The sequence below is a fragment of the Miniopterus schreibersii genome, assembly GCF_964146895.1.
Source record: "Miniopterus schreibersii genome assembly, chromosome: 9".
Classification (NCBI taxonomy): Eukaryota; Metazoa; Chordata; class Mammalia; order Chiroptera; family Miniopteridae; genus Miniopterus; species Miniopterus schreibersii.
This window is the reverse complement of record NC_138118.1, coordinates 81,382,524-81,395,404: the sequence shown is the minus strand read 5'-3', so window position 1 is coordinate 81,395,404 and position 12,881 is coordinate 81,382,524. Positions and strand designations below refer to the sequence as shown.

At 51.2% G+C, this 12,881-nt stretch overlaps 1 protein-coding gene across 1 annotated transcript in view; it reads left to right on the top strand.

Moving 5' to 3' along the window:
* Window positions 1-4,425: 4,425 nt before the first annotated feature.
* Window positions 4,426-12,881, top strand: part of IMMP2L (inner mitochondrial membrane peptidase subunit 2) — a 395,161-nt gene continuing 386,705 nt past the window's right edge. The window contains exons 1-2 of the mRNA XM_081147358.1: window positions 4,426-4,497; window positions 4,954-5,026. The gene's annotated coding sequence lies outside the window, so the exon portion shown is untranslated. The remainder of the gene's footprint in view (window positions 4,498-4,953; window positions 5,027-12,881) is intronic.

Here is a 12,881-nt window from a genome sequence, read left to right as displayed (position 1 = left end):
CTTGGTGGAGAGAAACTGCAGACTCTCAGCACAAATCACTTTGTCCAACTCCTTCCACCCCAACCCCACCGTACGCACATTAAAAGACAAACACGAGTTAGCTTTCTAAGAGTTCAAGGCTTGAATCTCCAAGATGACCAGTCCCCCATTCTTAAGCTTCTGCTGGGAAAGCTCAAGGCTGCCCCAAGAACTGGCTATTTGTTTTGGCCAACGCTGAAGATAGGCCCTTGTCTCCCTGTCTCCCTGGAAGGGTAGGGGTCTAACTTTGATAAGGGCCAGTTAGCAAACCCACATGGGTCCCACATACACCAACCCTGCCCTCCCGCTTTCTGCACGTTTCCACTTCTCCGACTGCTCAGGCCCTCGCCCCTCTCCTTCTCCCTTTAAAGTGCCCGGTCACCTCTACACAGGTTAAAGGGGACAGTTCCCAATGGGCCCTCTTATTTATTTTGATAGTTTCCTGCTGATTAAAACCTGTCCTTTCCATTTGAATTGGAGTCTCTCTGACACTTACAAGGACACTCTCGTCGGCTGCGGGGCCCATCCTAATCCAGTCTGATCTCATCACAGTCCTTCCCTTACTGACATCTGCCAGGACCCTCTTTCTAAATAAAGTCATTTTCTGAGGTTCTTCGGGGTGGGCACAGATTTTAGGGGGAGGTGGAGGTGGTTGGGGGTGGTTATGGTTTAGGGTGTCAAAGGCAGGAAGGCGGTTTACATTTCTTTTTCAAAATGTTTGCCGGGCCATCTTTAACAGGGTGACACAGAGAGGACCCGGAACAGATGGGTCTTGCCTGCTCCCTATCTGTGGCACCTGGTTCATGCTCTGCACGGTTATCGATGATGACGGCTCCCTTCTGGGGCAGGCTCTCCATCTAAATCCTTTTGGGCAGTTAGGGGGAAGGTCAAAGGTTTGTGTGTGTGTGTTTCCCCCCCCCCCCCCCCGAGTCTTTGATTTCTTAAAAATAACCAGCTTAAAATAATCCATTTCCCGAAGAGGCATACTTTGGGGTGGCGAACTCCACTGCCCTTCACAGCAGAATGTCTGATCTTGGCCGCTCCATCGTCTCCATCCCTTTGTGGAGCTCCTGCAATTATTTAAACGGCCTGATGCATTTTACAAACATGAAAGTGAAACAGCTAATGAAGATTAATTGAGGCCGACATTAACATCACGACGTGGGCTCAGATTTGCTGAGTCTTTAGCTTTAATCAGACGCTCATTGTACTTAAACTGGTCCACCTTGTGTAATTGCGAGGAAATGGCACAAAATTAGAGAACATGTAGAAAATGTGGGAGTATATTGTTGAAGGTTGTGACCTGGAGTCCAGGCCTAGTCAAGGAGAAATGGGGACTTTTTTAAAAAAAAATTATGCATTAAGAACAGCTGCAAATCACATTGTAATTATCCAAAGGCAGAGAGAAAATCACAGGCCCCGAGGCTGTTGATTGGAGTCCAGCTCAGGAGGAATCCTCTTATCAAGAAAAGAATGAGGATCCGTGCTCTGTTCTTCTTAATTAAAAATGTTTAGGTTACAAAATAGCCTCGGGATATAAAGTTCAACATAGGGAATATAGTCGTTAACAATGTAATACCTATATAGTGTCAGGTGGGTACTTGAATTATTGGGGGAGCACTTTGTAAAGTATAAAACCATCTAACCACTATGCTGCACACCTGAAACTAATATAACATAATACTGAATGCCAGCTGTAATTGAAAATAAACTTTTAAAAATGTTTAGAACTTACACACCACAACGTCAGCATCACAATTTTCTGCAAAATCTCCATTAGCAGGTCCTCCTCCCCAAAATGGAAATAACTTTTAAAAAAGATTCGATGCCACATAAACGCGCTGGAGAGCTGTAAATTGAGGTAAGAAATTACTTTAGAAAATGACTTTAATAGTCTCTAGTTAATGTTTAATCTATATTTTTAATTTTTAAAAAATGTTAAAATAATCCTGTACATATTCTGTAACGCTTAGGGATAAAATAAATGAGGCGTTCATACCATAATCACAGACTGCATAATTCGTTCAGTCCTGTGTAGAGAACCCCCGCCTGGCTGGTGCATCTGTAGTTCACCTGGCAGGCACACGACACAGCGAGATATTCATTAACTGGGCCTCAGGAGAGCAAAGAATTCCCGATCAAATACATTTAGGCCTCTCAGTTTACTAAGTCCTGTCTTGGAGTTGCAAAATGCACATTAGCATATTAAAGAAGTTGCACATTAAAAAAATCCAATTAACTTTGTTTAATGATTTATTTGTAAAGTGAAAAAATTTTCCCCCAACACACCTATTAGCAACCTTTTCCCAGCAAAACCAAAACCATGTAAGAAATTAAACGGTTTTCCTTTCATCTCGGTTTAGGAAGAACTGAACGACGGATTTCAGGGAGAGAAAGATGCCTTGCTTTGAATTTTCTGCTGCGCCTAGCACACTGTTTAATATAAAAGCTCTCGATAAATGCTTATTAATTAACTTAATGAGTAGAAAGAGGAAGACAATTTGGAGTGTTTGGAGTTTTAAAAGTGCTTCAAAAGCTTAAAAGTGCTTCAAAAGCTATTGGACGTCCAACCAGTAATTTTTTATTGTGGTAAAATATACATAACATAAAATTGACCCTTTTAACCTTTTCAAAGGTGCAGTCCAGAGGCATTAACCACACACACGCTGTCCTGCAATTACCAGAACAGTCCCTCTCCATACCTTTCCCATCTTCGCCCCCCCAAAAATAGGTCCTATGTTCTGAACCAGGGCCACTGTGCGGTTTTTTGCCTTCTGCTTCTCTACGTGGGCGTTTCTCGCCGGTATCGTACATTACGCGTACCGGGGGTGGTTAAATTTGTAATTTAACCCATAAATTGTAAGAAAGTGAGAACGAAATTAAAATTGAACCACAGGAGGAAATGGACATTACCTGGAAATCACGTCCAAGAGGACCAGTGGCTCCAAGACACCCGTGTTGGGTGTGATGAATTATCCATTCACTTCTCTGGGTTAGCCTTTCACTTGAGAGCATATGTGAATGTGTGTGTGTGTGTTTGCATTTGGATGTGGTGTAGTTAGACCTTAATATTAAGAATAGCTTCACAGCCCTGCGGTGGGGCTCAGTGTGTTGAGAGTCGTCCCATGCACCAAGAGGTCACCGGTTCGATTCCCAGTCAGGGTATCTATAGGCTCCCCTGGTCAGGCCTGCTCCTGAGATGGAAGAAACGCAGCTGCTTTATAATTTGCTTGTGACCCAGTGAGTTCAATTCCAGGGAGAGTTGTAGGAAACTTCATTTTGGCCCCAAATCCAAGTCACACTCACCAATCCAGTTTTACTGTGGTTATCTATCAACTGACTTAGGAATCGGAAGCGAGAATGATATGATCAGTTGGAACCACAAAGTGCAAAATAAACTGAGGCAGCCAATATTTTGGGCTGGTCTCTTGAATGGCAGAGATGCAAACCAGGGAACTGTGGAGTAAATATTGTCCACCTGTCATGTGGCTGGAAATGAAAGAAACGTTTCTACATCAAGGCACCTCAGGACTTGAGGACTGACGTGGCAGTGCATTTCCTGGGGTTCCCATTGCCCACTTTCCTAACTTTTTTCTAAAGTAGTCATTATTTTTTTAAAAAATGTTCTTTATGTTAACATGCAATGGGTTTATAATTTTTCAAAGGAGTTAAACACATGAAGTGCCCTCGCTGGGAGGCTTGATCTTTGTTTTACAACAAATATTCTAGACGTAGAAACATTTCTCTCGTTTTCCATCGATAGTTGTTGAATTAAGAGCGTGTCCAAAGGCGTCTTGAAATTGAGCATGATGGGGCCCACAGCTTCACGTAAGTGCCTTTACTCGTGTAATTGCATTTTGTGCACTTGCCTTGATCTTGGAAATTAACGTGGCTTTGGAGAGTTCAGGTTTTAGGTTAGTTTCTGACTTCGTGTGGGAATATCCACAGCAGCTCCTCCTGCATTCCTCCGGCTGCAGTGCCTGGTTCTGGTAGCTGTAGGATCCCCTCTCTTGGGGGGTTGTAAAAACCCCGAGAAGGGTGCACCACCTGAAGGCAGGGTTAGGGATGCAGTTTAGTTTCTCCAGAGTCCAGCACCTGCCCTGGGTCATTGCTGCCGGCTGGCTTTGTGCACTTTGGTGGAAAACACGCGATGGGGGGGGGGAGAGGAGAGCTCTGCCGCTGCAGCTGTGCACTCAGAGCAGCCGCCGGCCGCTTTCCCGACCCTCGAACAGGGAAAGGGCCGCAGAGGCTTCAGCCCTTCGCCGCCCTCTAGGCCTTGGACGCGGGGCCGAGTGTAGCGTAAGCGCTGGGCAGCTGCCTGCTGAACGTCCCGTCCTGATCCGTCCGAAATCCCGGTCGGGTTTTGGTTGCAACCCCTAGGGGGCGTGGCCTCGCGCCGCCGCCGCGCGCCGGGGGCGTGGCCTGCCGCCGGCGGAGGCGGGGCGCGCGCGCCTTCCCCTGGGCCGAGCTGCGCAGCGGGTGCGGAGGGCGGGCGCCCGGCGGCGGGTGGGGGGCCTTGAAACCGGCGCGGGTGGGCCGCTGCCCGGTCGCTGCCGCCCCCGGGTGGGGGGGTCCCCGAGGCCCGGACCCTCCTCCCGGGGCGTCCCCAGGCGCGGCGGGCGCCGCTGGGGGCGGAGGGCTGCTCGGCCGGGCTGGGGAGCATGTGCGCGGGCGCGTGCTGGCCGGAGGCCGCCCCAGCCGCGGGCTCCTCCGGCCAATCGGGGCGGCCACCGGCGCCCCGCGACGGCCGCCTCGAGCCCGGGGCCGACCCGCTCCCCCTCCCCCTCCCCCGCCCCAAAGGGAGCAACTGCGGCCCCGAGTCCGGGCCGGGAGGGCGCCCCCATCTGGAAGCGCTGGGCAGGTGGTGGGCGTTCCCGAGGCTCGAGCCCCAGGGTTTTAAAACACGTGTCTGTCTCTTGTCATTTTTACTTTTAGGGTTTTGGCCAAATTGGGCGAGGGCACAAAATATCCACTTACCCCCTCTCACGGAGGAGGAGCGGGAGACCGGGTGAGTAAGGGCCGCCCGGGACGGAGGCCGAGCCCAGCCCCAGGTTCCCATCAGAGGCCCAGGTCCCAGCCCCAGGTTCCCATCAGGGGCCCGCGGCCCAGGCCCCAGCCCCGAGCCCACGAGGGTCAGGCTCCCAGCGCAGGCTGGGCTGGGAGCTGCCCTGACCCTTCGCTTCCTTGGGGCCTGGGCCTTGACCCCTGAGGTCTGACCCATGCCTGGGGCTGTAGTTGATGCCAGAGCCCTGGTTCCCCTGGTTCCCCTTGATGACCAGCGGGAGGCCCTCCCCAGGGTCTGTGCCTTTTAAAAAGGGGGGCTCCTGTAAAAGTCCTTCAGGACCCCAGGGCGTAGAGTGAAGCCCAGCATCAGGCGTGTTGACTCTCTTTGGGGGATCTTCTCCCCAACCCACCAAGCAGGTGCTGTGGGGGAGGGAGAGGTGACCGGCTGGGCCTCTGTCTCCTGACCTTCGCCTTGGTACCCGGTCACCAGCATTCTCTCCACTTGTGAAAAGCTGCCAGACGGCAGGCTGAAGTCCCTGGAGGTTCGCTGCGATTGCTTTTCCAGCGGGGTCTCTCCTTCCTTGGTCGTTTTCTGGGAATTTCCCATCGCCCTCAGCGCCTGGCTCCCCACTCCCCTCGGGCTGGTGGAATGAAGCCCAGGTCCTCCCAGGAGGTGGGGACCACCTTCTGCATCCTACAGGCCACAGAGAAACAAACCGTTTGAATTGGTTACCATCCTGGTTGGCCACCAGCCGAGAATGGGGGAGACCACACCGTGGGGGATGCCCACTCACTGGGACACCTGGGGCTGCCCTCTGGGGCGTCCTGACATTGGCCACCCGTGGCCTGAACCTGCCTTTTTTTTATTTGAGTCACGCGTGGCAGGCAGCCACATAATTTACTTTCTGGAAACCCAGAAAATAGTTGTTTATTGATGATGGGTTCATTCACTGTTTCTTTAGATATTTACTTACCTACTGATGAGGGGGTTGTGGGATGATGGGGCTGTGGCGAGACGGCTGCTTGGGGTCGGGCCTTCACCAGGTTTTCCGTGGATTTTCTGAATAGTTAGTGTGAACGTACAAGGCCTTCCCTGCACTTCTGACCTTTCGGTGTCCGGGTCTGTGCAGTGCTGTGGGAGCAGAGCGCTATTTTCCTGCCTTTCTGGCGCTTTCAGTAAGAAACTGCCAGGGTGACTGACCATGGTGACCTGTGTCCTGTAATGGCTAGTACGGCCGTTTTCCAGCTTAGCCCGTGTATTGTACCAGTGTCATAATCAGAGGAGGGAGGGTACTTTTATGAATTCTTCCATACAGATGACCCGACTTGCGGAAGCGTGGGGAGCGCAGGGCTGATGCATTTCGGAAAATAAATACTGAGGCTCACTTGCATGGGTTTCTGTACATTAACTTCATTTTTTTAATTTATTAATTTATTTTTATTGTTGAGGTTAGTACAGATGCCCCTCATTACCCACCCCCACTTGTCCCCCTCCCTCCCCACCCACCCCAGGCCTTCACCAAACTGTGGTCTGTGTCCATGGGCTGTGCATATATGCATATATGTTCTTTGGTTCATCTCTTCCTGCCCTAACCTCACTTTTTATCTAAGTGAAAAAGGAGTCCTTTTCTGGTTACAGAGGTTAAAAAACTGTGTTTAAAATGGAATCTTGCGAGGGTATGAAAGGTAGAAAGCCAGTCTCCTCTGAACTCACTCCCACGTGGGCCACTGCCAACAATCCATGCCTATTTCTTTGACTTTTTATTTCATCATCATATATTTGGAAAAATTCTAAATTTCTGCCTTTTCTCTCTGTTTTTGTTTTTGTTTTGGCTACTCCCCACCACTCCTGCTTTACCCAAACCCTCAAGTAGGAGTAGCGTGCCTTCCATGCCCCGTGTCTTAGACGTGGGCCTGATTCCCGGCTCTGATTCTGTTCGCTCTGCCACGTGGGGCCGGTGAAAACGTCTCTGCTTCTTAACTTTTCATCTGTCAGAATGGCAGTGAGCATATGAAAACGAGTGTGTGAAAAAACCAGCCGCGGGCCCTGTTGACTTCCCTCCCTGTCTCTCTATCTGGTCCCCCATCACTTTCTTATGACTTTTCTTGTAATTGTAAGAGGCAGTTCAGTAGTTAACCTTCCTAAAGGTGCTAAGCCATTTTCCCAGAGATCACCTGTTTTAGCTGATCCTAGGATTTCTATGACAAGGACAGACACCCGATATGGCTCTTAGTCCCCCTATCAGGTGATTCCACAGCCCCTGTAGCGGGCCAGCTTCCGATGGGAGGGAAGGAAGGGGCTTCTGTACCGTGTTCAAAAGGCTCTGCCACTGCTCCCGGCGTGAGAGAGACACACGCCTGCCTGCATTTAGCTGAAAGTCAGGATTCTGTATCAGAAATGTCTGTAAGGATTACAATAAAAACGCCGATGCTTCGTGTCCGAGCTGTCATGGTTTCTCCGACTTGTGGGTTTAATGATACGGCTCAGCCGTGTATTTAGCGGATCTAAGGTGGCTCCAGGAGCCAAGAAGGACAAGTCCACACACATCCGATTTCGCAGCAGACGTCGGGTTCGCTTTGCGAGGGAACAGGCCCTGGCAGCAGATTAGAGGCTCGTCAGCTGTATTGCTCCAGTCGGTGGCGCCTCCATCACATGTTCTTGTCTGCAGGGCTGAGTGGGGTATTTTATTCAAATGACAGCTCGCTGTCAGCGAGCACCTGGCCAGGTAGCGCGTTTCCCACAGGTGTCTCCCAGGGCCCTTGTTCCTACAAGTTAACAGGGCGGAATGGTTTCTGCCCTTGGTGATTTTTTTTTTGGTGTGTGGAAGAAAATACTCTTTAAAAAAAAGCCTCATTTAAGAGGACTTTGTATCCCAAAAATGTATTTTCAAGTCCATTTTTGTTTGTGATGGGTAATTATAGGAATGAAATGGCAAATAGCTTTTAGATTTCTAGGTCGGGACCCCAAAAGCTTTTTTAACTCATTGTGTGCCCGTGTGTGTGAGTGGTCCTGTAGGCCCTAACCAGCATTTGTAATAGTGTTTTGGAGAATTCTGCACTTTTTTTTTTTTTTTTTTAAATATATCTTTATTGATTTCAGAGAGAGGAAAGGAGAGGGAGAGAGAGAGCTAGAAACATCAATGATGAGAGAGTCATTGATCAGCTGCAGCCCGCAACCTGGGCATGTGCCCTGACCGGGAATCCAACCGTGATCACCTGGATCCTAGGTCGACGCTTAACCGCTGAGCCACACCCGGCCGGGCGAATTCTGCACTTTCTGAGTGCCCCCCTGGAGTGGCTCGGCCACATCCCCCTGCGTTTGGAGGTGTCAGGGCTATGGAAATACTCCGGAGGCTGTCACTCTTGGTTCTGGGGCAGGCTGTGTCGCTGCATAGCTTAGCTGTGTCACCTTGGACACAAAGCCCTCACCTCTAAAATGGGCTCATTACTCATGATCACTGTCAGACTGAGTGTTTGTAACGTAGCACAATATCGGGTACAAAGTAAGTCCTCAGTAAAGAGTAGTTTCGTTTTCTCTCCTTTAGGTCCTTGCTACAAGAACAAAGACTCCCTGTCTCTCTCACGTCCCAGGCCTGGTGGCACCGAGCAGGGCAGTTCCCCATGGAATCTGGGATTTGGTGGTGGGGCTGGGGAAGGGGTGCGGAGAGTAATGCCAAAGGGGAGGAGTGCTGATCTGAGAGAGGAAGGTGCCAGGCTCTGGCCCGTCCTTGGACGTAGGTCGATGAATTGCTCAACTGATAGAAAGAACCTCCTTTATCTCTGGCCTTTCGTCAGCTGCTCTACCGGGGACTCTGGCCTCCTTACTGCCTGCTTGGTCCAACGATCAGTTTTTTCTTAGTCACTTTGATACCGTCTGAATAGCCATGTATTTCTTTTTTTTTTTTATGGGTGGGACTTGGGAATAGATGGCTGTACTTCCTTAGGATCTAGATTTTTTCCTACACTCAAAGTCCAGTGGATACCTTCTTGCCCTTTCGTTGGCCTAAAGTTCAGTCCTCTGTAATTATTATTTTTTAACTATGTGCCATGTGCATTGAATTAGATACAAAGATGAAAAAATCACCATCCTTGGTCAAGGGGTTTACAGTCCAGTAGAACAACAGGCATCTTACGGACCCTTGAAGAATGCCGTGCGGTCTCCCGTGGTGGAGGTGCACGTGCCGAGGGAGGCTCAGAGGCGCCCTTGACCCCCGATGCAGATGCCAGGGAAGGGCTTTAGCGGGGGGCTGTGTCTGTGCTGCGTCTTGACAGCCGAGCAGCAGTGGGCAGGTTGACGGAGCGGAGCGTGCGCAGGGGGAGCTGAGAGCATGGGTCCTGGGAGCTCTGTGCAGGTCGGTTACGTCAGAGGGTGAAGGGCAAGTCGGGTGGGAGGGGAGGGGTGGCTGGCTCAGGGCCCGCTTCCTGTCCCACGGCGACAGTGACCCACCGGAGGACCGCGCGTCCCGCGCAAGGTCGCCCACGCAGTGTGCTGGGAAGACTGCGGGTGGACGGAGTGGGGGGCGGGCCCCGGGGGGACCCGAGTGCGTTGGTCTGGGTGACAGGAGGGTGAGAGCTCAGACGAGGGGGCGCGGGGCTGACTCCAGCCACTGAGCCAGCTGGCAGCACCGTCACAGTTTCTTAGGGACGAAACTCAGGCTGTCCCTTTGTTGGCACAACCCCTTAGGGAAAAACAGTCACACCTGACCCACCCTGTTTGTTTCTGGCCCCGAGTCCCACTGCTGCCTCGCTCTCCCCATCTGGCCTCTTTTGCCCACTTTATTCCGGAGCCTAATCCAGTGGAGGCGGTGAGGTGGCCGAGGGAGAAGCCCCCTTCCTTTTATTAAAAGTTGCAAATTTTCCGAGGCATTTCTACTAGGAGGCCAAGGGAGAAATCACCATACCAAACGTGAGAAATTACTCAGTTTATTCAGCAAACACTCACCTGCTACCCACAAGGCCGTATAAGGCGCAAAGCTTTATAAGAAGGGAAGGATGGGTAAGGAAGGGTCCCCACCCCGACGGGGTCCCCGAGAGGATGTGCCAGTCAGTGCCCTGTGCCGTGTGTGCCGCCGCAGAGGTGGGGTTCAGGGTAAGACGGACGCAGCCAGTGGACCTCTTTACTTACAGTGTGATCCTGAGGGCCTCCCAGAGGAGGTGATGCTGAGCGGGAGCTGGCCGTGGAGTTAGGGTGTGGGGCGCTGAGGCTCGGGACGTGGCATCGGGAGAATGAAACGGCCCTTGGCGGCCCCGAGGTGGCAGCAGACAGGGCGGAGGTTCCCCTCCCTTGTTGCTGTTGGTGTCCTGCTGGTTTCTGTCCGAGAGGGAGGTCTTAGGGGTGCGGGTGTTTCCGTTTACATAGAGGGATGCCGGCCATCTCTCCCTTGGTGATATAAACTTGCTGTGAGTTTACCACCGCTGGTTTATCAGGTATCAGTGACTAAAACAGATCAGAGCCATTAAATCAGGATCTCGGGGGGTGCTGTCCAGGACCTGATGAACCGTTTTGGAAGCGCCCCAGGGGTTCCATGGCAGCCGGGCGCTTCCCATTCCCAGTGATGCCAAAGCCCGAGGGCCCCCCCGGCGGTCCGGGCGAGCGGCTCCCAGTCTCACCGAGCTCCTGCTGGGCTTCCTAACTCATAGCACGTCCTGGGCTACGAGTGCCCAGAAGGCAGAAGCATCCATTTTTCTGTTACGTCATAAATCACAAAAATGTAATCTTTGCAGTTGTATCCAGAAGTTTACTCTGAGAGCTGGGTCTTCCTCGTGCACTTTGACATCCACGCTTTTTTATATCTTTCTGTTGAAAAATGTGCGTAGCCTGTACGGTCAGCTTTTGAGAAATCGTCTCGCTTGTAGCCGGAGGACGTGTGGTAAACACATTACCCAGCTCTTGCTTTGGAATCGTGTACAGCAAAGACATTTTTAAAAGAAGGGACGGCTTGTAGTACCGTGTTTTGTACTTTAGGGTAATTTAATTTCATGGTTGTGGTGCTGCGGAGACCAGTCCACTCAGAGCCCCCGGGTTCCTCTCTCCTTTCTGCGCTCTCCCGCGTTTTCCTGCAGATGCCCCTCGTTGGGGACCTCATCTCCTTGGCCACACTGTGCGCTCTCTGTCTGTACCTGGTTTTCTCTGCCTTTGGACTTAGTCTGCGAGGTCACGAGGAGGGTGAGCGGCTTCGAGGGGTGGAGCGGGCATCCGGGGAGCAGTGAGTGTGAAGGAGCCCCCAGGCTTAGGGCGGTGCTTCCATTCCAGGGAACCTTCCCGGAGTTTAATCCCAGATCTTGGCTGTTGGTTTCCCTGCAGCGAGAGAGAAACTGCCGAGTGAATCACACAGGTTCACTCAGTTCGAGGCCCGCTCATCTGTCCTCGGCTCAGGTCCATGAGAACAGGGTGGGGAGAGTCAGCTCTGATCTTTTATCACCCGCAGTCCAGCCTTTCATTCCTCTGATTGTCTTGGTTCTTAAAGTCAACTGGAGACAATACTTGTTTTCAGCCCTGAGGCAAAGGAGCGGAGCAGCTTTACCTTACCTTACCTCCGGGTACCTTTCTGCAGCATTCTCTGCCGCAACCTTTCAAAATCCAATTACTGGATAAGTAAAAGTATGCTTGTATTCGAATCAGTTCCAAGCCTGGACACTTAAGTGCTGGTTAAACTCTAGATTGCAGGCCGAGATCTTCGTAAAACTCCTGTTGGACGGGCTCACTCCCTTGCTTGGAGGGGCTGTGGCTCACCGTTGCCCTCAGGTTACGGAAACGTTTGCTTGAATTGGCCTAAAAGACCCTGTTTCTCCTGCCCTGTTGTCAGTCAGTCCAGCATCTTTCTCTCTTTTCACTCCAGCCTCAGCGCTCTGCACTCCAATCAGACTAACTTAGGCCCCGTGAGTTCTTGTTTACCTTGGCCTTTGTTTCATTTAAAAAAAAGTCTGGGTCCCATCTCATTTCCCAGGTCCAGCCTACAGGCTTACCGGCCACCGGCCAGTCTAGGTGGAGCCTCCCCCTAGGACCTCCCACGGCACAGAATTCACTGGATATGCTCCTTCGTCTACCTCGATACCCTGCAGCTAGACTAAATAGCTGTTGAATCAATGAGGCCTTTGAGGAACTTTCAAAATATCAGAGATAATTTGAACCAAGACATAGGGGAAGTGCCTTTGTTCCTAAACATAGGACCAATGAGAAACGTCTGGCTAGAGTAAGGGGCTATGGGATAGGTAAACTGAGGTTAGATTGTGAGTGACCTAAATATTAGCCGTAGGCTATAAATAGTAGGGAGGGGTTATGATAGCGGGAGAGTTTTTGAAGGCGCTTTGACTGGGACTCACAGGGGCAAACTGTGTTTGCAGATTAATCTGACAAGTGTATAGAGTAAGCCGGAAGGTAGAGGGGATGACAGGTAGACCAACTGGGAGACTGTAATTTACCCGAAAGGCAGTGTGGAGTTTCACTGTGACACCTGTAGGGACAGGAGGTAAGAGATGCTCAGAAACGGGTATAGTGCCCAGGCTAGGAAAGCCCCAGGACAGGCCGAATAGGGAAACCGAGACAGGTAGTTAAACACCGGCTTGCAGCCTCCTAGTGAATCCCGTCTTCCCTAAACCAAGGACACGTAAGGGTCCCGTTCCCAGGCAGAGGGTGGAGCTTAAGTCACCCCCCTCAGAGAGACAGACGACATAAGTCCAATTACTGCCATTTGCCAGCCACACCCAAGGACAAATGAGGTTAAGAGAATAAACCTCATTTTTTGGGCAACAGCATAAAGCTGATGAATATTCTATGGATCTGCCCCTAAGACCTCCCTAAACGCCCAGCCTTTAAAACCCCTGAAAATGAACGTCCCAGGGCGAATGCTCTGCCCCCC